At 43.0% G+C, this 24,690-nt stretch overlaps 1 protein-coding gene across 1 annotated transcript in view; it reads right to left on the bottom strand.

Moving 5' to 3' along the window:
• LOC122800225 (ubiquitin carboxyl-terminal hydrolase 36-like) overlaps positions 1-24,690 on the bottom strand; it is a 1,786,736-nt gene that overhangs the window by 1,007,196 nt on the left and 754,850 nt on the right. The window lies entirely within an intron of this gene.

Below are 24,690 nucleotides of genomic sequence, written 5' to 3'. Positions count from 1 at the left end.
CAGTGAACAATAATCTGCATACAATGACACCTAAACTTTAAAGGACAATGAAATGCTGCTGGTTATGTAAGCAATTCACCACAGCAGCATAGACTAAAGGGCAAGGATCACTGCTGCAACACTATTGATAATGGATAGGAATGAGACACAGATAAATATCATCCCACCTGCTCAGATTTCAGAGCTTCAGACATCCCCAGTGCAAGACTGGTCTCCTTCCTGTGCTGAGAGCATCAGTGAGACTGGATGCTGCACAGAGAATTAGACTAACTCATACCATCTCTAGTACTCTTCTGTGTGAGAACGAGACAGAGAGAGAGAGAGAACTGATAACAAGTGTGCCTGTTAGTCTGGACCTACAATGCAGTCATGGGGCATGCCAACAGACATACTCCTCTCCACAGATGTGAGAAAGGGAATGAAAGGAAAATGGCGAGACCCACGATTTCCAGGAGTGGAATCAGAAGGTTGCTGGGAAGACGATATTACAAAAACAGTAAGACTTTGTATTTCTTTGCATCTAGTAATATGAAAAGCTGTTCACGGAATTATAATATGTTTTTGGTTAAGGATCACTGCTGCACTAAGATTCATAACAGATGAGAACAGTAGTACAGCAGTGCATGCCCTGATCACAAAGCTAGAGTAAGTGAACTAGCATGCCCTAGAAAACTGAAATGGCAAAACAGGCTAATTTGCTAGAATGGAAGTGTAGTTTTTTACTTGGAAAAGGTATGGATGGAAGTCCAAGATACTGTTTTTTTTTTTTTTTTTAAGTTTTAAAGGAAAAATACACCTGTTCTGAAGTCCTGTTCCCTCAGTACAGTACTGAGTTTGTATATGCACATCAATCATCTGCACAAAAAGTGTTCCTCCTTCCTGGGAGTGGGGGGGGGGGGGGGCTGAACACTGAATGGTCTGATTCAAAGCTACCTCATGTACAAAGGGATTAATCCTTCATAGCAAGTCATGTCTATGAAAGGCTGTGTAAAGTTCTTTACACATCAGAGCTTGAAGATCATAGGTTATTTCAGCTGCTACTGCTGCTCCCAGAAACAGTGTGTTCCCTGACAGAAATTCTGTAGCTGTACTGGGTGGATAAAATGCAACAAAAGCAAGCTTTAAAATCACAAACCTGAGGTCCAAAACAGGAAAATTGTTCTACTTGCAGACTCAAAAGGGAGACTCCTTTCAAAAACTTTTTTTTAACTGTGGGGATGGACTTCAAAGTGGGCTCCACTGACAGATGAGCTTCAATAAAGAATGTGCCAGCCCTTGTTAAATAAGTCTGGTAATTTAAAAATGTTCTGTGCGGATGCTTTTTCAGGATAAATATCACAGGAGGCATGCTATTAAGAAAATATTTTCCTTTTCACATCAAAAAGATTTCCTAGTAGCCACTTCTCAATAGTCATGGGACCTCATGCACAAGTTGTTTAAATGGTATTCCACTAGGCATCTGTCTCTAATGTACTGTATTAGTTTTCAGAAATGTTAACTGCATATGCAGTGTCTTACCTTACTTATATAATATTTTTTTCTTGTAGAAACAAATGCATATATAAAGTACAGTTTCCAAGGGTTCAAAGACCTTTCCCCCTTCTACCTCCCAAAATTTATAAGCTACAGTAAATATACCTATACAGCTTATGCTACTGCAGTGGTGATCAATAGGAAGAACATAGTACAGTTGTATCTGCAAATGTACAGTAATGGTAAATGTTTGAATGATCACCACTGCAGTAGCCTAAGCTATATGGGTTATATCCTGCATGGGATATAACAGCTGGACAGCTTCCAAAGCTTCAAGGCACCTTCCCATTCAGCCAGTCAGTTCGAGCTGAGCTGAGCTGACTAAACAGGTTTGTATGCAAAGCCCTTCACAGCTTTTGCGCCAACAGAGAGAGGGAGGCTGAGCCCTGAAAGAACAATGCTAGAAACAACAAAAAATAAAAATCCACACCCTGGCATAACAACACACCAAAAAAGGGGGGGGGCAGCAGCTACTGCAGCATCGATCATCTGAACCTCTACAGTTATTGCTGGTTTACTTACACAACTGTACTATGTTCTTCATATTGATCAGTGCTGCAGTAGCCTAGGCTATAGAGGTAGATTACCATAGCTTACAAATTTTGGGAGGTAGAAGGGGAAGGATCAAGGACTCCCAGGAAAATGGCCCTAGCCAAGCCTCATCTAAACCTAGAGAAGGAATCAAGCTCATAATGCTTTTTGTAAAAGTATGCATAAAGGACCAAATTGCAACTTCTATAGTACTCCTAGAATCCAACTCTTTCCGAATAGCCATAGATGACCCTAATGCCTTGGTATAGCAGGCTTTGAGTCTGCCTAGAAAAATTTTGTTGTGGTAACTATAACAAAAGGTAATAGCCTTACATAACCATTTGGAAACGGTCTATATTGACACAGGTTGCCTGTTATATTCACGAGAAATGAACAACAGATCTGAAATATTTAGTTTTGTTAAGACAGTACCAGAGTTGTCTATGGACATCCAAGGTATGAAAGTATCCTCTTCTCCCTCATTTTTGGATCAGTAAAAAAAAAAAAAAATGGAGGAATGGATAGTTTGGCTTAAAGTAAACCCGGATACCAGTTTAGGCATAAAACACAGATAAATTCTCAAAGAAACCCTGTCCCTCTGGAAAATTAAATAGAACTGACTCAACATTACAGCGTGTAACTCAGATACTCTTAGGTCTGAGCAATGAGGCAAATCTGTTCTCCATATTAAAAAAAGCCAAGTCAGCCAGATTAGCTGGTTCAAATAAAGTGTTAGTTTCTCTAACACAAAATTAAGATCACAAGAAGGCGGACGCTGGTTATCCTGGAGGCCTCTTAAGTAAAACCCCTTTCAAAATATTTTAGAGAGAGAACGCCTTAAAAGAGGAGGGTCCATGGCCAGACATGCTGAAACGGCCAATAAGTGAACCTTGATGGAGGAGTAAGGAAGGCCAATGAAAAGGAACTCAAACAAGTATCATAAAACCAGACAACAACTAGCCCTGAATCAGTGCTGTTAGCACCAGCTAGAAAACCTTTGACATTTGCCAATATGTTGTTGTTGTGTCTTTCGGCTTTTCCCGGTTAGGGGTCGCCACAGCAGAACTCCGGTCCGCTAATGATTGACAGTAGATTTTTACGTGCCGCGTTGCCGGCCCTGACGCACAACCTTCAACGAAGGTACGCCCATTCACGCACGTCTCCACACAGAAGACGCTCTAGCTGAGAATCGAACAGGACAAGGTCTTACTGTGAGGCGACAATGCTACCGCAGCACCACCTTTTCTAAAAGGCAGGAGTCAGAGCTGGACGTCGCAGAGTTAAAGATGTTAAGATTTGCACTGGGTGTGACGAGGGTGGACAGTATTAGGAATAAGTACATTAGAGAGTCAGCCACGGTTGGAAGGTTTGGAGACAAAGCCAGAGAGGCAAGATTACGTTGGTTTGGACATGTGCTGAGGAGGGATGCAGAGTATATTGGGAAAAAGATGCTAAGGATGAAGCTGCCAGGTAACAGGAAAAGAGGAAGGCCTAAGATAAGGTTTATGGATGTGGTGAGAGAGGACATGCAGGTGGTTGGTGTGGCAGAGCAAGATGCAGAGGACAGGAAGAAATGGAAACAGATGATCCACTGTGGCGAACCCTAACGGGAGCAGCCAAAAGAAGAAGGCTTTCTTACCTACATCAGTACCTGCTGTACATCTTCAGCAAACAGATGCCTAAAGGGAATTGTGACTATCAAGCAGTCACATGAAGTGGATTACGGTCAGTGTGTATATAATGCCCCTAATCTTGTTTGAGAAGATCCATTATGCGAGAAATACTGTGATAATTGTTCCTGGGTATTTCAAAAAGAAGGGAGAACTACTGTTGCCTGAATCAGAGTCTCTCCACAATACTCTTGGGTGGATACCTTCTGCATTGTCAGAAGCACCCAGGGTATCAGAGGAAAGAGTAGAAAAGCATACAGGAACATTTCTGTCCAAAGAAAAGAAATGCCATCTGTCTTACAGGCCTTCTTACATGGAGTGCTAAAGCAGAACCTTGCTAGCTGATTAAGAGAGGAGGAAAATGGGTCTCCCAGAGGAACTTTCCATAGATGGATCAAATCTTGGAAATCCCTCTGATCTAGTTTGCAAATGTGAGGGTCTGCCCTGTCCTGCTCAACTTGTCTGCTACACAATCTTGCTCTGACAAAATGAAGGATGCTTGTAGAGTGAGATTTTGCTGTGACGCTATTTCCCAAGCAAACAAGTCTAGTCTGTAAAGGGAATACGACCTGGTTCCCCACACTTTCAGATATACCACATGACTATAGCATTGTCTGAAACAACTTGGAGAGGTCCAGGGGACCAAAGGTGATTCAGAGACTTGAATGCCTTGAATGTTAGCACATCTTTTACATTTATGTGCTTGCATCTGTCCTAGGTATCCCACACATCTTGCACTATTATCATTCCTGAAAATGTTCCCCAAGCCAAGTAAGAGGTGTCTGAGATGACTGACTGCTTTGTAACAGGGAGGAAAAAGGGGAAAATTAATTTAGGGATATTTTCTGCCTCCACCAAGTAATGTCTCTACTGATAAACTCCAGCAATGAGATTTGAAAAGACGAGGGATGCTAATGCTGGAACCCAAGAAACTTCAGATACCACTGTATCTTTCTCATATGGAGTCTTGCCAGCATTATCATGAGAATCACAGATGCCATAACCCCACAAGGTACTCCCTCACAATGACTGAAGTCTGACTGGAAAACCTTAGACATAGATCTAGATATACATTGATTTTTTTTCTGTGGAAGAAAAGCTTATTGAACTGAAGTGTCCAGCTGACACCTCAGGAACACTATTCTCTATGAAGTAGTCAAAAAGGACTTTTGAGTGTACTGGAATCTCAGCTTGTGTAGATCTCTCACTCAAATGAGTCATTCCTGACACTAAAAAAAAAAACTCTGCAAAAATAAGCAAGTCATCTAAACATGGAAAAAGAAAATGGATACCATGCAGCCTGCAATGAGCTGTAACTGGTGCGAGACACTTTGTGAACATTCTTGGTATGGTGGACAGTCCAAAAGGTAAGACAGAGAACTAATAACATCATTCAGACACACAAAACCTTAAGAAATGCTGGACATCTGGATGAAAAGGAATGGAACAAGCATCTTTTAAATGCAATGTTACCACAAAACTAGAATGAGGAAGAAGTAACAGATTAGGCACTATCACACACATTTCTAAGAAAGAACGATCCAGAACTGGTCTCCAAGCATCATCTTTCTTTGGCACTACAAACATCCCTGAATAAAAAACATTCCCAACTTGGGAAGGAGGAACTGGTTCCATCACTCTCTGAAATAGCATGTAAAGAAGACAGAAGGAAATAAGAGACTGTTCTGGTATGGTGAATGAGAAGTAGCCCTATGGCAATAAGGAATATCCTCTTACGACCATCTATAACCTTGATAAACAGTCTTCAGAACCCAAATTGTCTGACACTGTTGCCAAAGAGAAAAGTGGAGATTCAGTTTTTCTGGAAGGGAAATGGGACTGCTAGGGTGGGAGGAGGGAACTAAGTATCTTAAATAGTCAAACTAAGTGGACTGTCCTTGTGTTTTGGGATTCTTGAATTCTTTTTTGGGATACCCTTGCCATTTTGCCAAAAATTGGATGAGGATTAGAGAATCGCTTAGAAAATATGAAAGGGGGAGATGGAGAATCTCAGAGATTCCTTGATTTAATTTACCCCTTTCATCATATTTTTGATCACCTCTGCAGCAAAGGAACCAAAACATGAATCTCTATCAAAGGAGAAAATAAAATCTTATTATTCACATCCTCTTGGGAGGTTCAGAAAATACAGCCAGGCAGACATCCTAAAACAGTACCAGAGGCCAGAGCACTGGAACAATCAACTGAGTTGTACACACACACACACACACACACACACACACACACACACACACACACACACACACACACACACACTAATGAGTAGTGACTAGTACAACAAAATAAACTAAACTAAACAGATTTTTCCTCACAAGAAGCAACTGAAGACCAAACATTCATCATACCTTCACAATTAGTAAGAACAAACATTAACATGCGAGTTTGACAATTCAAAATTCTGAAAATCAAAGTTGCAGAAGTATGCAGTATTTTCCCGTACCCATCAATAACCTTTTCCCCTTTATCAGAAAGTGTAGAATAGGAATTAACTGGTTATTAGCAATACAATTAACAAAAGCTACAGCTGCTGGGTCAACTTTGGAAACAGTGCATAAAAACCTAAGACTAAGAAACTTTATACATTATATGTGACTTTTTAGGGGAAAGAGGTTGGTTATTAGGAAAGTTACAGGTAGACAAAGATACATCCTCCAAAGCTGACAAAGCTGGAGGAATTGGTGAAGGTTCAGGAAATTTCTTCTGTAACAGCTCATAACATTTTTTTTAGGGAATGAGAAACCTCAGTATACTTCCCACTGAAAACACTGACATTCTGGAAATATTCTCCGAGAGAGAGGAACCCCAAAATGGAGAATCCAAAACTGAGCTCTCCTTTGAGTGAATCCAAAAGGAAAACCTGTAACTGTTCCTTCATCTTCATGTCCAGTTTCAAAATTTTGAATCTCTTCAGGAAAAGATGCATCATTCCTTCTTTTACCAGAAAGCAATAAATAAGAAGGAATAAAAGCCTGAATAAAACCCTGAGCCAGATCCAGTAAACTACCCAGTCTAAGGAAATCTGGAGGAGTAGTAGTTACACATTTAGTTTTTGGTTTCTTCTTGACAGAAAAAAAATGGGGCCAGCAGTGTTAAAAATAGCAGCAACAGCTTCTCCAGGGATGGGCACAATTTTCTGACAAAATAGAGAAGCCTTCACCATTTCCTCTACCAGGATTAACAACAGTGGCTTCCCCCTGACCGCTGATGGGATCCCAACATCTGCACAAGACATGGCTAACCCTCGGGTCACAGTGGCTGTAGGTGCTATACCAGACAGATCAGAGGTAAAAGATTAGTGGTCTGAGGTACAACAAATGGCCACAGCAGTCACCTACCGTCGGCTGAGGCAAATTGCTTGCCTGTGCTGGTAGCAAAAGCTATTTTTTTCTTTTTGTGACTGGAAGGATGAACACCAATGGGACCAACAGTTTGTTGCATGGTTAAGCTGAAAATGCTGCCTCTTTCCCAAGAAAACAAGCAGCAACAGCTGGTAAAAAATCTAAAGCCCTTAAAAGTCACTTTCTCACAGAAAAAAAGTTAGAAGCACTTAAAAATCACTTAGCCAGGCCCAAAGAGTAAAATAAACAATTTATCTGTAGAAAAAAAAATGATTTTCAATCACTTTAAACAACTTTTAAATTAACAGGAAAAAAGTGCACTCTTGTTTAAAAGTACAATACAGTCTCATGACCGTCCATTAAAATAAACTCCTAGCTTTAAAGTAACTTTCTTGAACAGAGAAGTACAGTATTACTACAAATATATACAGTGAATATAAAAAGTGTACACACCCCTGTTAAAATGCCAGGTTTTTATGATATACAAAATGAGACCACAATAAATCATTTCAAAACTTTTCCCAACTTTAATGTGACCTATAACCTGTATAATTCAATTAAAAAACTAAAAATCTGTTAAGGGAAAAAATATACAAAATAAAAAACATACAATAAGCTGGTTGCATGTGTGCACACTCAAACTAATACTTTGTTGAAGCAACTTTTGACTTAATTACAACATTCGGTCTTCTTGGTTAGGAATCTATCAGCATGGCACATCTTGACTTGGTAATATCTGCCCACTCTTCCTTGCAAAAGTGATCCAAATCTGTCAGATTGTGAGGGCATCTCTTTTGCACAGACCTCTTCAGGTCACCCCACAGATTTTCTATTGGATTTAGGTCTGGGCTCTGGCTGGGTCATTCCATAACTTTAATTTTATTCTGGTGAAGCCATTCTTTTTGTTGATTTGGATGTATGCTTGGGGTCACTGTTGTGTTAAAACGTGAAATTCCTCTTCATCTTCAGATTTCTAGCAGACTCCTGAAGGTTTTGGGCCAAAAGTGACTGGTATTTTGAACTGTTCGTAATTCCCTCCACCTTGACTAAAGCCCCAGTTCCAACTGAAGAAAAGCAACCCCAAAGCATGATATACTGCCACCACCATGCTTCACTGTGGGGATGATGTTTTTGGTGATGCGAAGTGTTGTTTTTGCGCCAAACGTACCTTTTGGAATTGTGGCCAAAAAGTTCAACCTTGGTCTCATCAGACCATATCACATTTGCCCACATGTTTTTAGGACACGGTGTATTGTTTTGCAAATTTTAGCCGGGCCTGGATGTTTTTCAGTTTAGGAAAAGGCCCTCTTGCAACCCTACCGCATAGCCCAGACATATAGAGAATACGGGAGATTGCTGTCATGTGTAGTACACAACCAGTACTTGTCAGAAATTCCTGCAGCTCCTTCATTGTTGCTGTAGGTCTCTTGGCAGCCTTCCTAACCAGTTTTTGTCTTGTGTTTTTATCAATTTTGGAGGGACGTCCAGTTCTTTGCAACATCACTGTTGTCTCATATTTTCTCCACTTTTTGATGACCGTCTTCCCTGTGTTCCATGGTATATCCAGTGCTACGGAATTTTTTTTGTACCCTTCTCCTGACGGATACCTTTCAAGAATGAGATCCCTTTGATGCTTTGTAAGCTCCCTGCAAACCATGGCTTTTGCTGTAGCAGGCAACTGAGTAAATGTCCGGAAAATCATACTAGGACAGCTGAACTTTATTTGGGGTTAATCAAAGTCTCTTTAATTGATGGCAGGTGTGTACCCAAGAAGACTGAATGCTGTAATTAAAGCAAAAAGTGTTTCAACAAAGTATTAGTTTAAGGGTGTGCACACTTATGCAACCAGCATTTGTACATTGTTTATTTTTTTTCCCCTAACAAATTTGTTTTTCAACTGAATTGTACAGGTTATAGGTCACATTAAAGGTGGAAAAAGTTTTGAAATGATTTATTGTGGTCTAATTTTTTATATCACAAAGACCTGGCATTTTAACAGGGGTGTGTACATTTTTGTATATCCACTGTATTTTTTTACCTGAAAGGTTTTTCCCCAAAGTGAAACTTGTTTGCCCAGCAAAGGAACAGCAGAAGCCAAGTGTTGATCATCAAAAGTGCCAGAGATGTATACTCTTTTGCTGCAGGAAAGCTCTGAAGGTTGTTGCCCAAACACATCCTTTTAGTTAGCTCAGCTTGAGCAGACTAATGGTTTAGGCACTTGGAAAAGGCCCTGAAGCTTTGTAAGCTAGCCAGCTGTTATAACCTATGTGGGATATAACCTATATAGTTTGGGCTACTGCAGCAGTGCTTAATAAGAACATCTGCTTATACTGTTTTGTTTCTAAAACTGCACTTGAGTCATGCAATTTTGCAGCTTCTTCCCTTCAACTCCACTCATGAAAAATGCTAGATTCCAGTAGGGTTAACATCATTAAAGCACAAATAAAATGTGGGATGGAGCCAACTATGGTATCAAGATCTTAGCCACCACACTGCTAGTTTAAGGGTTTAGATCTCTGGATGTGCTGGAGCCCTGCCATGCATGGTAAACAATGTGCAAAGGTTTGGAAGGATCAGTGCCTCTTTCTTGTTTAATTGTACTAACTCAGAAAAACAGCACAGCCTTAGCCAAATGAGGACTATTAGGAAGAGACTGATTTAGTCATCCCTTGTCTAGACAAAGGAAGTAAAGAAGGGTAGTGGAAGAAACATCAGTCTCTTCTTGTAGCACACAAAACACACAACTGGCCAAGCTGCTCTGCATGGTAATGACAGCATATTTGACTAAGATGGTGACTCAGTAGACAAGCAAGCAGGTCTCTATTGGGTGTTCCAAAGCACAGTCAGAATGTAAACCATCTATGGGCCTATCTACCAATAATGCTGGCTGCAAGTGGATCTGTCTAGTTGGCTTGCTTAATCATTGTTGGTAGAATAAATAAAGAAGGGATGCAGTTACAGGTTCTGCTGGAGAGACAGACTACAGGTCATCAAAACAAGTCTGTATAGCTGGTAGTAATGCACTCACTCCTGCCTACTAACATACCACATCACTGGGATGCTATATGCAATGATTTTCAATACTACCAGTTTCCAGTTAGTGCTGCAAATCTGAAGTGCATACATATCAAGGACAGCACCTCTTTTATGCTAATATGTTTGTTTCTGTCATGTTTTTAGTATGTGCTCCCCCCAGTCAAAGCATAAGACATCACTGGTCAAAATTCAGTATCCTTGGGGGTCGCAAAAAGCCTCTTCAGATTGTTAAGTACCTGGTACACCATCATCTAAACTCCTTTTGTTTTTCTACAATGATTTGCAATGCATTTTTCAGTGAATTGTGCTGTTATTGGCATAAACTCTAAGTAAAAATTATTTTTTCTTGGCCTACAGCACAGCGCATTCAGAAGCCATTTGCACTTGTGTTGTACACCTCCTAAAGGAGGCATTTAAATTTGGAGACAGCTTTGCTCCTGAGGAAAATACATTTTATTTTCACTGGCACTCAGAACTGCCTAGCAAGGACAGAGATTCAACTTCAGACAATTTACTGAGACATTCAGACTGGATAGCCATGAGGTCGTATATTCCAGAGATATGTCAACCCCCACCCCATGATGCAGGAACAGAATCAGGCAGATGATCAGATAAAGGTAAATATGGACGCCCCAGAACCTGAGATGGGCAAAACCTGGAGATAAGCATTTGGTGAATAAGCTGCAAGGAGTGGAAAACCCAAACAGCAAATAGGTAAAAAGACAATGCTGTGTCCTTGCAAAGAATCTAAGGAAATTTCTATATTATTCACACCTGTGGATGGAAAGGTAAGTATCCTTCAATTTCCAGGGTTACATAAGAGCCTCTAGTAACAAAGGAAGCAGGGTTTGAATGGCTAATATTCATAACCTTTAAGTCCAGGAATTTAAGTTTGCAGAGGCTCACAATACGTCTACAATGTCTTCCTTTCCTGCAGAACCAAGAAAAGCCTCAAATGGAACTCTGACCTTTCTTCTCCTGGGAAAGAGAGACTCCTCTCACTGCAGCTGGAAAAAGGAGCTGCTACAGAAAAGGACCTACCAGAGGAAACTTCAGCTAAACAGGGAAGGCATTCCCATAAAGGGGAGGAAGTACAATGATCCAAAGACCCTTTTCCAGACACAACCTGGTCCAAAAAGGCAAAGAATACACACAGTATTCCGAGCATGGAAACAAACATTTCACCCTACCACATTCTGCCCGTCAGGAGCTTAGTCATCCACAAACCACCTGTTCTTGTACACTGTTGGGAGAAAGTATCTCTGGAAGTGATATCTACCCCAATGAGAACATCAACAGCCATTTGGGAGACATGGTGAAGGATAGAATTAGGCAGAACTTTCGAAAAAGAGTTCAAATAATTATGCTTTTGGAGTCTGGGTATCAGTACCCTCCTCAAGAAAAAAAAGGTTGGAAATGTACATCTTCCTTCATTTGAAAAAATGCCTTCAGGAAAGTATGCAGATCTTGTGTGGTCTTTGTGCTTCAAGTCTAATTTCTTATTTATATTTTTGTTAAGAGTTATGCACCTAAAATGATTTGGAATCCGTGCTATCCAGTGTCATTAGTCATCACAGATGGGTCTAGGATCCAACATTGGATCCAAGACGGCAACAAGATCTCAGACAGATCCAGAGCGCAAGCTCCTCTCCTTCCCATAATTCCTTGCCACCTAACCCTCAGATCAAGTTTGCTAAATTTGCTTGAAACACAGAGAAAAAAAAACTGCAACAGAAGCCAAAAACTTCTCACCAAATACAAGCCATTTCAGCCTAGTCAGAATCTCTAAAAGGAAGGGGAAAAGAGGGTGGGAATGTTATGAATAATGACAGTGGATAGCACAGATTCCAAGTTATGGTAAGTAAATAACTATCTGATGCTATCCGTGTCACTATTCAGCACCGATGGGTCAGAGTCCCCAGCTACTATGTACCCTGGGTGGCCTCAAGGAAGTATATAGCAGAGTATGGAAGAACCAAAGAAGCCCTGTTCCTAGATACAAAGTCCAATTTGTAGTGTGAAATGAAAGTATGTGGATTAGACCAATTCACAGCAGCACAAATCTCATCAAGGTAAAGTCTAGCCTAAAAAGCTGATGACGTAGCAACAGACCTAGTAGAATGGGCTTTAACTGGTCTGTATAGTTCTAAATGCCAACTAGCATAAATGAAGAAAATACAACTAACAATCCACCTGGAAAGAGTCACTTTGAAAATTGCCTGGCCCTTTCTGATCTGAGAGAAGGCCACAAAGAGTTGGTCCAACTTTCTAAACTCCTTAGTCCTTTTTAGATAAAAACGTAACTGCCTGTGGACATCTAAACAATGCAAGATATATTCACTTTTGAGTAATTAGGGAAGAAAAATGGTAGTTGAATCGATTGATTGAGATAAGCTTTAGAGGCCACTTTAGGGAGAAAAGAAGGATTTGTTCTAAGAGACACCTTGTCCTTATGAAAGATTATGAATGGTGGTTTAATGCACAAAGCATGACGTTCCAAGACCCTCTTGGCAGAAGTAATGGCTACTAAAAAGGCAGTCTTCCAGAAAAGGAATTTAATATCACATGAACCAGCTGGTTCAAAAGGTTTTTGCATTAGGGACTGCAGCACCAAAGTCAAATCTCATGGTGGGGATGGATTCTTAATAGGAGGTCTAAGAAAAACTCCTTTCAGAAAGGCTTTGCACAGTTTGGAAGAAAAAGTAGGCTCATTGTTGATATGGAAATTAGAGATGGCAGCCAACTGGAGCTTAATGGTAGAAAAACTCGCCCCATCCTGAAAAACGGAAGATAAGAGCAAAATATCAGAAATAGGGGCTGAAAAGGGATCTAGATTCCATTATCTGGCCCAAATGGAAAACCTTTTCCATTTACTGGAATACACCTTCTTTGTAGATGGCTTTTGAGAAGCCAAAATAATGCTCCTCACTGGGGAAGGAAGCCTCGACTGGGAAAGGATTACTGTAACTGGAGAAACCATGAGGTTAGACAAAGGGTCCAGAGATTGGGAAGTGGAAGCCCCCAGGGATGGGAAATGGGATCTAGTATCTAAGGTGGAAATCACAGATGAGACCTTAGGAAAGAGGACCACGCCTGATGAAGCTAGAAAGGGGCAATGAGGATATGGAGAGGCCGTCAGACGATGAGCTTTCTGTAAGACTTTGGGTATTAGGGGAATAGGAGGGTAAGCACAGAGAAGACCAGGAGGCCACTCGTGAACAAGAGCGCCCCTGGGTGACTCCCCTGATGGGGGATCAGGGCAAAGTAATAGCTACATTTATGGTTGACTGGGGAAGCAAACAGGTCACAGCATGGTTGACTCCAATGGTCGAAGATTTGCCTTGCCACTGATGGATTCAGGGACCACTCGTGAGGACTCAAGATGGATATGTTGAATCTGTCGGCCAGCACATTGGAACTTCAGGGTATACGAGTTGCAAGAAGAAAGCTCCTAGAAGATATCGCCCATTCCCACACTCTCATGGCCTTTCTGGACAGAGGATAAGACTGTGTTCCCCCTTGCTTCTTGATGGCCTTGGTAGAAATAGGTCCTGAGAATGAAGCCACCAAACAAGATGATTCCTGCACACCTGAATCAACGTTAATGTCATAGACATGGGCTAAGACAGAATGGACCACTGGACTGCCAGGGTCCACTGGAGAACTCGCATATGACACCTGGCAAGAAGCACCAGGTGAATGGCAGCCACCATAGAGCCTAACATTTTGAGAATCAAATTAACAGGCAGGTGTGCTAGATCCAACAAAAGAGAGAGGATCTCAAAACAGCTGGACTCCATGGGAAGGCAGTGCTGCAGTCTCTGATATTGTGTACAGCAGAACTCCAATGAATTTCAGGTTTTGCTTGGAGCAAGATTAGATTTGGGTAGCTTCACTGTGATGCCTAGATTGTGGAAAAGACTGAAGACATACCTGGTCACTAGTGTTACTCAATGCCTCGTGGAAGCCAAGACAAGCCAATCTTCCAGGTACAGAAAAAGCTGGAAACCTTTCAGCTGGAGATGAGCTGCCACCACTGCCATACATTTAGTAAACACATGGGGGGGCTGTGGTGAGTCCAAAGGGCAGGGCTATGAATTGATAATGACTGGCCCCTAACTGAAAACGCAAGTGTCTGCCGATCTTTATATGCTAATACTCATACTTGAGATCCACTGAGCAAATCCAGTCTTCCTTGCCCAAGAGAGGCAGAATGCACTGTACAGTGACCATCTGCAACTTGGACTTCTTGACAGAAAGGTTAAGCTTGCTAAGGTCCAGAATTGGACGCAAGTCCCTGGTCTTTCTTGGAACCAAAAAGAAGCGAGAGTAAGTTCCAGACCCTCAATGTCCTGTTGGGACCTCTTAAATGGCTCTTTTTTGAAGAAGATCTTGCACCTCGAGATAGGCCAACTCCCTTTGGCAGGGTGGTATGTCTGGGAGAAATTTCCAAATCGGAGGGGGCTGAGAGAAGGGAATGGAGTAACTCCTAGAAATTATTTTTAGCACCCACTGATCAGAGGCGAGATTTGTCCAGGCTAGTGGGTGAAGGGAGAAATGACCCCCGACTGCCTCCAGGGCAGGACAGTTGGGCAGCATCAAAGGAGCACTGGAAAAGCTTCTCCGAGAAGGGTTCTCAGCAGCCCTGGTTTTGCAGACCCCCTCTGCCCCTAGGGCGGCATCTACCATTAAATCCCCTGCCTGTGGAAGAGAATTCCTGGGGAGCATCCTGAAAGGAAGACTAAGTCCTCCGGAACCAAAGCTATTTACTTCTCCTCTGGGTCTTAGAAAAGGACGTGTGGGGAGTAAAAATCTTGATCCCTACCATGGAGAGTCTTACCTTCCTGCTCACTGCAGGTTAGTGGAACCATGAAAGGGGTTGTTAGTGAATGACGCCTTAAAATGTTCCGCAAACCTACAAAGGTGAAGCCAGGCATGACGTCGAATAGCAATGCCGGTGCCTGCCGCTCAAGAGGTGTCCTCCACAGTATTGGAGATCAGCCTCACTGAAGCATTGGCTTAATAAGTGAGAGTGGACAGCCTCAGAGAGACCAACTTGAGACGCTCTGGAGGCAGCAACTCTGATAGGGAAGTGGTAAGCCCCAAAACCAAATCCCTCTGAAGACAGGTAAAGCGGGCGAAATAATTAGCTGCTCACAGACCAAACGCAGCTGAGGCAAACACATGATTTCCAAAATGGTCAATCGCTCAGAGCTCCCTGTTTGGGGGATGGACTGAGGGCCTTTGCTCAGCTGGCTCCTTCTTGGTATCAGCGGCCACCATGATGGCATCGACAGGGACCCCTTGGCTCCAAAAAGACCTATCCTTAGGAGGACTGAGGAACTTCTCTGCTTTCTTGGGCACAGGTTTCGTGTCCAGCTCCTTCCAAGCCCTGCTGGAAATAAAGCCCACAAGCTCATCAGCATGGGGGAACCCAGGTAAAAGATGGGCCCGTCCTGAATGCCTTCAGGAACTTGGACTCCTCTGAAGATGGGGATGAGGAAAACCATAATATGTCTCTCTGTTTGAAAACTTCCAGGATGTCTGTGAAGAAATCCTCCTCAGGCAGAAGTCTGGGGGACCCGTCTTCCCTCCTCAAAATCAGTTTCCTCAGTGAGGGACTCTGGGGGAGTCCAAGTGCCTCCTCTTACACGTTCTCTTCTGAGGGGGATTCTTCCACGTTGGGCTCAGAGAAGGACTCAGAAGAGATGGGTACCCCAAGTGGGGCACTGCCTGTCTGTAGGTACTCATGGGAGGGCAGACTCTGGGTGGATGACGAGGCCTCAACACCCAATCCCGAGAAAGGTTGGGAAGGACCTTGAGAAGAATGAGAGGTAACTGCCAGACTGGAGAAGGTCCTCTTTACTGCCCAAAAGGCAGAAGGACTGGATGAAACTCGCCCCATCTACAGCAGCCGGAGCCACCTGGGAAGGGAAAAGGGACCAGGACAAAGCAACGAAGCTCCCAAACGATACTGGGCCTGAGCTGTCCAGCTCTGAAGCCACCAAGGGAAGGGAATGGTCCAAAAAATCCAGACCCGAACCCACCCCCAAGGAACTCGCACCAACCCCTCAGAGACAAAGCCCACCCTGGTCTGAGGGCTGTGGAACAGAGACAACCAGGAAACCTGACAGTGTCAAGAAGGGAGGATCGCTGAAAGTCGGCCCTCACTAGAAATCTCCTGGTCCTGACATTCCAAAACTTGTTGGATTGGAAGAGGACAGTGGAGACCTGTGGATGGTGAGGGTCCCCTAGCCACATGGGCAGGGGATGCCAGCAAGCCCAACTTGATATTGGCATTGACGAATCTCATCATCCTATCAATGTCTGAGGGAAGGAGATTTCTGGAGGATCTCGAAGCTGAAGAGTGTCTAGATCTTGCTGGGAATCCTGCAGTCCTATGGCCCCGAGAAGAAGACTGGCTCCAAAGATTCGGATCCAACCTCCTGGAGGACCCAGAAGGGGAACCTTCAACAACAATGGGATCCAACAGAACTGTCAAATCCAACAACCTGGTAGGATCCGAAGATTTGGAGGTCGTACTGGATGGATCCAACAAACTGGTTGGATCCAGTGATGGATTGTTTCTACTCAGATCCAAGGGCTTCCAATTTTCCGAAGCCTTGGATCAGAGGGTCTGATATGAAGCTCTTGGAATGACGGACCTCAGATCCGAAGCTGAAGAAGCTGTCCTCAGATCCGGGAATCTGTGATCCGAGAGCCTCAGCTTTTTTGAAAGAGAAGAGGAGGAGAACGGAGATCTCTTCTTAGGCTCCTCTTAGGGCTTGGAAGGAGAGTCCGAAGGCAGAGGACCACCCTGCATCAAGCCTTTCAGCAAAAGTTTGCTACAGTGCTCTACAAAGGCCTTGGAGTTGAATGAGGCACAAACATCGCATTCAACCTCCTGGTGCGCCAACCCTAAATAATAAAGGCACTCTTTGTGCGAATCAGAACATGGCATCTTTTGACCAGATGAGGAACATCTTTTAAACCCTGAAGGCTTTTCAGCCAGACTGAAAGGTAAATACATACAGTTTGAGAGAGTTTTTTTTTTTGTTTGTTTGTTTTTTGAGATAGGGACAACTTTAAGGAAAACAGGGCATGAAGCCCCAAGCACCAGAAGGGGAGGAGGGGAGAACCTAACCAAACAGTTCTAACAGGGAGGGGAGGTAATACAGTTAAACTACCAACTAAACTAAGAACAAGTTAGTTAAGGATAGAAGGGTATCTTAAAAGGAGAAGAAGCCAATAAAAAAAGAACCACTTATCTAAGAATTCCTTAGCTTGGGCCTGGACCATGTCCGGAGCGATTCAGTGGCAAACAAGATCTGAGGGTTAGAAGGTGGGAAGGTGAAGAGCTTGAGCTCTGAATCTATCTGAGAAATTGCAGGCTCGGATCCAATGTTGGTTTCTAGACCCATCTGTGATGAATAATGAAATGGATAGCATCAGATTAGGATGAGTACGTTGGCCCAAAAAACTTTTTCAGGCACAACCTGGGCTAAAAGGGTAATGGAAACATGCAGTATTCAAACCATAAAAAAACAAAAACTCAATCTACAGTACCACACAAGCATATGGCAATATAAACAAAGTTAAAAAAAGTGTGGCAACATCATCAACACTATGGTCACAACACAGCACTGTTGTAACAGAGATCGTGTATAAAGATTATAAAGAGAAGCAGTAAATGTAAGAGCAAAGTGCAATATAACAGAAAGATTTCTAATTTCAAAAAGATGAAGAAAAGAAAAAAACGAGTGATAAAGTTAAGAGTATGATTGATGTATAAAATGCTTAGTTATATAGTTGGAAATTTAGACAAGTAAAGGTGATAAAAGTTTTAAGTGAATAGTATACAAAACATGAAAGAAAGAAAAATGAACTGAGAAAAACGATCAAAACTCAGAAGTGAGGTGCTTGCTGGAATGGCAGATCTGTGATGCGAAACCAAAAGACAATCAAAGATACCAAAACATTGATTCTCTATTATCCCAAATGGTCCACCCTTCTTGGGAAAGGGTGTTAATGCAAAAAAAAAAAAAAAAGTTAAACATGCAAATTTGCAGAAAGAAAACTGCATCACTGAATAAAATCAGCTTCTATATTTTGCGTTAGGAAGACGCAGAGACATGAGTAAATGTAAAGTGGTGTGAAATCATTACATCGACAATATTACTATGATGCTGAGGCAAAATGTAAAGCACAGAGTAGTGAGATCTAAAGAATGGTCCCCGTCAATGATGTCTGCATAAAGGTGCCTCACAACTAAAGCTTCCAGGCAATGCTGGTGCAAGACCAATGGGAGTCTCAACATGGACAAAGAGATTGCTTGTGAAATTTCTGACCACGATAATCCTGGTAGGTTGAAACATATCCCAGATATTGTGGCTTATCATTATTGATCCTCTTCAAAGAACTAAAGCAGTGTTCTTTCCATATTTTTGGAATATAAAATATGCTACTTTCTTACTCATCAGTTCCAATCTATACAGAGAGTTGTCTTCTTCTTTTGGCTTTTCCCGTTTAGGGGTCGCCACAGTGGATCACCTGTCCGCTCATGATTGGCAGTGGAGTTTTATGGTGTCGAATTGCCAGCCCGGCGCCCAACCTTCCACAGGAGGGGCACACTCACACCTAGGGCCAATTTAGAGTGTCCAATCTACCTACAGCATGTCTCTGGAATGTGGGAGGAAACCCACGCGACCAGAGGGAGGACATGCAGACTTCGCACAGAAGGCACCTCAGCCAAGGATCGAACCGGAGAACCTCTTGCTGTGAAGCAGCAACGCTAACCGCTGCACCATTGTGACCACCCCCAATCTATACAGAGAGGGATTAGACAAAAATGGATGGAGTTATAAAACCATATAATTAAAGAAAGGCATTTACTTACTGACACAGCCCACATGAGAAGATTAAAATGTTTACAAAGGCTAACAAGCTACTAAATTATTTTAACTGCAGCATCAGTACTGTGAACGAATTTTAGGTTTTAGTACATTTAAGTACCCAAGTACTTAATATTTTATACTGGTTCAAAGAAAAGGTCAAAAAAATATTTTTTTTCTAAGCTCGTTTCCTGCCTTTCCTGTGGGTAGTCTAGTCTGGATACAGATTTGCTGTGTCCAGGACTATTTGTGGGCTTCTAAGCCCCCAAGCCTTTCTGTGTTCTAAGTTGTATCTTAGAACTAGCCAGTTTTTTTTTGTTTCAGCACTCAAGTCTGTTTCTTTGAGCTCAGCACTTGTTCAGAACTTATTGTAAGCACTAAATAAGCTACTAATTACTACAGCACTTAACTTTCCTCACTGTCTAGAGGAAACCAGTTTCTAGTACTTAACAAATAAGCACCTATCCAGGCATGTCTAAGGGTCAGCTCCCAGTGTTTTCTCCTGTCTACCTGATGAATCTGGGCATCTTGGGGCAGTGCAGTAATTGCCTCATGTACAAAGATAACCCTCTCATCCTACCTCCCAACACAACAACCTGTGAGAGATGCACTTATATAGCCAAACTGGAAGCAAAGCACTCTTCACCCAAGACTGGACTAGACAGTCAAGAGGAGAAGATAAACACTTGTGCCACACCACACTCAGCACATAGTCCCTCAAAACCTACAACACCAAAACACGCACCTACATTCGCGGAGGCTCTCAGTAAAAACATGCCCAAGCAACAGGGACCTCCAAAGCAGAAACACAAGCAACCTCCACCCTCCAACACAACCCAAATGGCACACAGCCCACAAACTCAGTGTGCCACTCAACCACAGCCCATAAGGCATAACAATGTACCCAACACTCTAGTCACAGGTGACTCTATAATCAGGCACACTGATGTTCCACTCACCAGGCTAAACAAGGAGAAAGTTACTGTCAGCTGCCTGTCAGGTGCCAGAATCCGCCACATAACGCATGCACTCAGATCACTCCACAACGAGTACAAATATGACAATGTCATTGTCCATGTTGGTGTGAATGACCTGAAACGTACCTCCCTGGACTACATGAAAAGGGACATGGAGGAGCTGTCCGATCCTGTAGCCCAGGCAGGTATGACCCTAGCCATGAGTAGCATCCTGCCATCACCCAGAATGATACCACAGTACAAGTACAAAATGAGTGACTTCAACAATTGGCTAAGCTTCTGGTGTCATTCTAAGGGGGTCCAGTATCTGCCTGCCTGGGATGACAAACCACGATGCTTTGCCAGAGATGGCCTGCACCTGTCACCGCTGGGATTCCAGATACTGGCTAAGACTCTAGCCTCTCCTACAGTGCCTTATTTAGGCAAGGTTCAAATGACAAATTCACCACCGTAACAGCTACAGGCAAGAAGAATCTGAGGGTATTGCTACTCAATGCTTGAAGTCTAAACCTCAAAATGCACTCACTCGAAGCACTCCTTAAAATGGAGAACATCGACATCTGTGCAGTGACAGAGACCTGGTTCAAGGCTCCAGAGAGTACCCCTGCATTACTAGGCTATAATTCATACCACACCATTCGGCCACCTAACCTGGACCGAAACACTAAAGGCGGAAGCGTGTCCATATTCATTAAGGATAGCCACACCTCCAGGCTAGTTGCTCAGCATAATGCATCAGAGATTATCCAAATGCAACTAACTCTGGACAGGATTGCAATGCAAATTGTAGCTTGCTACAGATCCCCCACCATGCCCCAGGATTCCCACTCCTCATTTCTTGATACACTGGAAAATATTAGGGTACAACCTAACACCATAATAACGGACAATTTCAACCACCCTACCATTAACTGGGAAAACTACTCATGTACCAACTCTTGTGCTCAACATTTTCTGGAATTCATAAATTCCAATGCCTTGGATCAACTTATCCACACCCCCACCAGGGGCAGCAATATCCTAGACCTGTTTATTACCAGCATGGGCAACTGGTGCTCCACACCAGAGGTTAATTCCTCGTTGGTCAGATCCGACCACAAGCTAATTACCCTAGACATCCACATCCCTCCCCCACCCCCCCACCCCATTAGGGAAACCACAGTAAAAAATTTCTCCAAAGCCAACTTCATGCTTCTTAAGACAGAAGTGGCAAACTTCACAACATGCTTACGGACAATAGAGGTATGACTGCTGAATCTTACACAAATGCACTTTATAAGCACTTACACGAGTGCATGGATCATGCAATCCCTAACAGAACCAAGATGCTATCCTCCAAAAAAAGGAAGCCAATCTGGTGGTCCCCTGCCACAAACAAACTCTACAACAGAAGAAAAAAATTGTTGCAAAAAAAGAGTAAAATCCCATGATTGCAGAAACTCCCTGGTCAGCCTCAGTAAGAAGCCGAGATCCCTCAAAACCCTCCAAAGCTAATTATGAAAACAAAATCGCCACTGACTCTAAAGACAACCACAAAGCATTCTATAGCTATGTCAAGAATCTCAATGGCAACACTCAGATCTGCTCTGAGTTACAGCACAATGGCACTAAATATACAGAAAGTACAGTTTTGTACCTACCACAAATGTAGATGTCCGATAGATATGCAACTGCAGTCATAACATATGGGTTGTCCTGCCTCAGGCAGCCCTCGGTCGGCCGGATTCCAAAGTCTGGGTCCGGCGTCGGCTGGTGTCGCCTCCTCTCCGACGTCAGAACAGCTGGAGTATAAAGGCATGGGCCGACACCATCTTCTTCAGTGTTTCTTGCCCCAGATGCCAGGTGCCCTCCTAGGAAGGCTAAATTTGGTGAATGGATAAACAATTCCAGACATGCACAACAGTAATAAACAGATACACCATAGGAGATACCCCCAGCTAATAGGAATAGGGGTAGTGGACCCATAAAGAAGGTTGCAGAGGGGTAGGAGGGTGGGAAAATCCGACTGCAGTTGCATATCTATCCGACATCTACATTTATGGTAGGTACAAAACTGTACTATGTCCTTCAAGAATGCAACTGCAGTCATAACATATGGGTTGAATACCATAGCCAAGCTGGGGTGGTTGGAACTAAGAAAGTGATGGTGTAGCTAAAATGCCCTGCAGGACTGCCGAAGCAAAGCCTGCTCGGGATCTGGAGTATAAAGGCAGGTTGTAGTGCTTGGTAAATGTATGCACGGAGCTCCATGTAGCAGCCTCTAGAATGTCCTTTGTAGCCACTCCTCTTAGGAAAGCTGTGGATGTGGCTATAGCTCTGGTGGAGTGTGGCCTAATATTGGCTGGCACACCTTTTCCATGAAAAAAATAGCAGAATCTGATGCAGTGTCCAATGCATTTGGAAATTGTTTGTTTGGAGATTGCTTTTCCTTGTACTCCAGCAGCATAGGCTACAAGCAGTTGGCCAGACTTTCTGGTGGCCTTAGTTCTGTCCAAGTAGTAGCGTAGTTGCCTATGTATGTCCAAAGTATGCAGCAGTGCTTCCCCCCTGTTTTGAGGATTGGGGAAGAAAGTAGGCAGGTGAATGGCTTGATTTAGAGACACCCTGGAAATTACTTTTGGCATGAATGAAGGATTGGTTCTTAGAGAGACTCTGTCCTGATGAAAAATGAGAAAAGGAGGTACTGCCATGAGTGCCTGTATCTCCGAGACTCTTCTTGCTGATGTGATTGCCAATAGGAAAGCCGTTTTCCATGAGAGAAATTGCATTTCTGAAGTTGCTGCTGGTTCAAAGGGAGGAAGAGTTAATTTTTCCAAGACAAAATTGAGGTCCCATGCAGGTACTGGCGGTTTCCTGGGAGGTTTGATATTCTTTATCCCTCTTAGGAACTGTCTTAGCAAAGGATGTGAAAACACAGGTGGATCACAATTGTATTTTGCTGAGATTGCTGAGGCATGAATCTTTATGGAAGAATATGAGAGACCAGTATGAAACATTCCTGCCAAGTATTCCAATATCTGAGGTATACTCAATACTGTTGTATCCTGACCCCTGTTAGCATTCCAGATGATGAATCTCTTCCACTTGGCTGAATAGGTTTTTCTGGTGGAAGGTCTGCGTGCTTCCAGTAAGATCTCTTGAACTTTTTTGGAAAGAGAGATATCGGAAGGAGTTATGGTAACCTCCAGGCTGTCAGATGCAATGTTTTCAGGTTTTGATGAACAGTCCTGTAATTGTGTTGTGTTAGAAGCAGAGGCCACGGTTTGGTCCGAGTTATGCTCAACAGCAATGGGTACCAGTGCTGCCTTGGCCAGTCTGGAGCTATCAAAATGCCTGTTGGTTGTTCTGCTTTGATCTTCAGTATCACCTTGGTCAGCAGTGGTAGAGGAGGGAATGCATAAATTTTTAGGGAATTCCAGCTGAAGGAGAGAGCATCCGTTTTCCAGGCTAGAGGATGGTGGGTCCTTGTACAGAACTTTTCCAGGTGATGATTCATGTGAGAAGCAAAGAGATCTATGTCCGGTCTTCCCCATGTCCTTGTTATTTGTGAGAAAATGTGAGGATGCAGCATCCATTCGTGTGGATCCAAGAAATTTCTGCTCAGCTTGTCCGCCAGTACATTGTCCTTGCCTGGCACAAACTGGGATTGCAGATGTATCTTCAGACTTAGGGATTTTTCCCAGAGAATTATTGTTAGTCTGCAGAGGGGATAAGAATGAGTGCCTCCCTGTTTGTTTATATACCACAGAACAGTGGTGTTGTCTGTCCTTATTAGCAAATGTCCTTGTTGAAGTGATTTTTCGAAAGTCTCGATTGCATGTATCACTGCCAACATCTCTTTTTGGTTTATGTGCAGATGCCTTTCCCTTGGTGTCCATTGACCTTGAATGCATCTGCCCTCCATGTGCGCCCCCCCATCCATGGTCTGAGGCGTCTGTTGTAATCATTTGACCTGCTTGAGGTTTGTTGAAAGACATGCCTTTGTTTAACTGACTTGTTTGAGCCCACCACAAAAATTCTCTTTGCAGACATGGAATGAGTGGGATTACGTCCTCTAGGCTTTGGCTGTGTTGGGACCATAAGCTTTTTAAGTACCATTGCAGCTTTCTCATATGAAGTCTTGCCAAAGGTATCAGAAGAATGCAAGATGCCATGAACCCCAGGGCCTGCAGGATTTTCCTTGCAGTCAGCTGAGAGAGCTTTGCTAGGCCTTTGAAGTACTCTGGTAACTGCTGTTGTTTTTCCTCTGTGAGATAAGCCATTTGTGTTTTTGTGTCCAGTTTGGCTCCTAGGAAAATAATCTGTTGGGATGGCAGAAGTCTTGATTTCTGAATATTGACCGTGTATCCCAAGGCCTGTAGTAATTGAATGACATAGTCCAAGTTTACTATCAAGGTTTGTTTGTTGTCTGCTTGTATGAGGCAGTTGTCCAGGTAGGGGTATATTTGAATCCCCTGGAGTCTGCAGTGTGCCACTACTGATGCCAGGCATTTCGTGAACACTCTGGGAGCAGTAGATAAGCCAAACGGCAATGCTGAGAATTGATAATGCTCTGTCCCTGCAAGAAATCTGAGGTATCTTCTGCAGCTTTGTCTGATTGGGACATGAAGATATGCCTCCTTGAGGTCCAGAGTGACCAGCCAAGACCCCTTGCCCAGCATGGGAAGGAGTTGCTGCAACGTCAGCATTTTGA

This window comes from Protopterus annectens, chromosome 4.part0, assembly GCF_019279795.1.
Source record: "Protopterus annectens isolate FY-2018-M chromosome 4.part0, PAN1.0, whole genome shotgun sequence".
Classification (NCBI taxonomy): domain Eukaryota; kingdom Metazoa; phylum Chordata; order Ceratodontiformes; family Protopteridae; genus Protopterus; species Protopterus annectens.
This window is presented reverse-complemented; position numbering and strand designations above follow the sequence as displayed.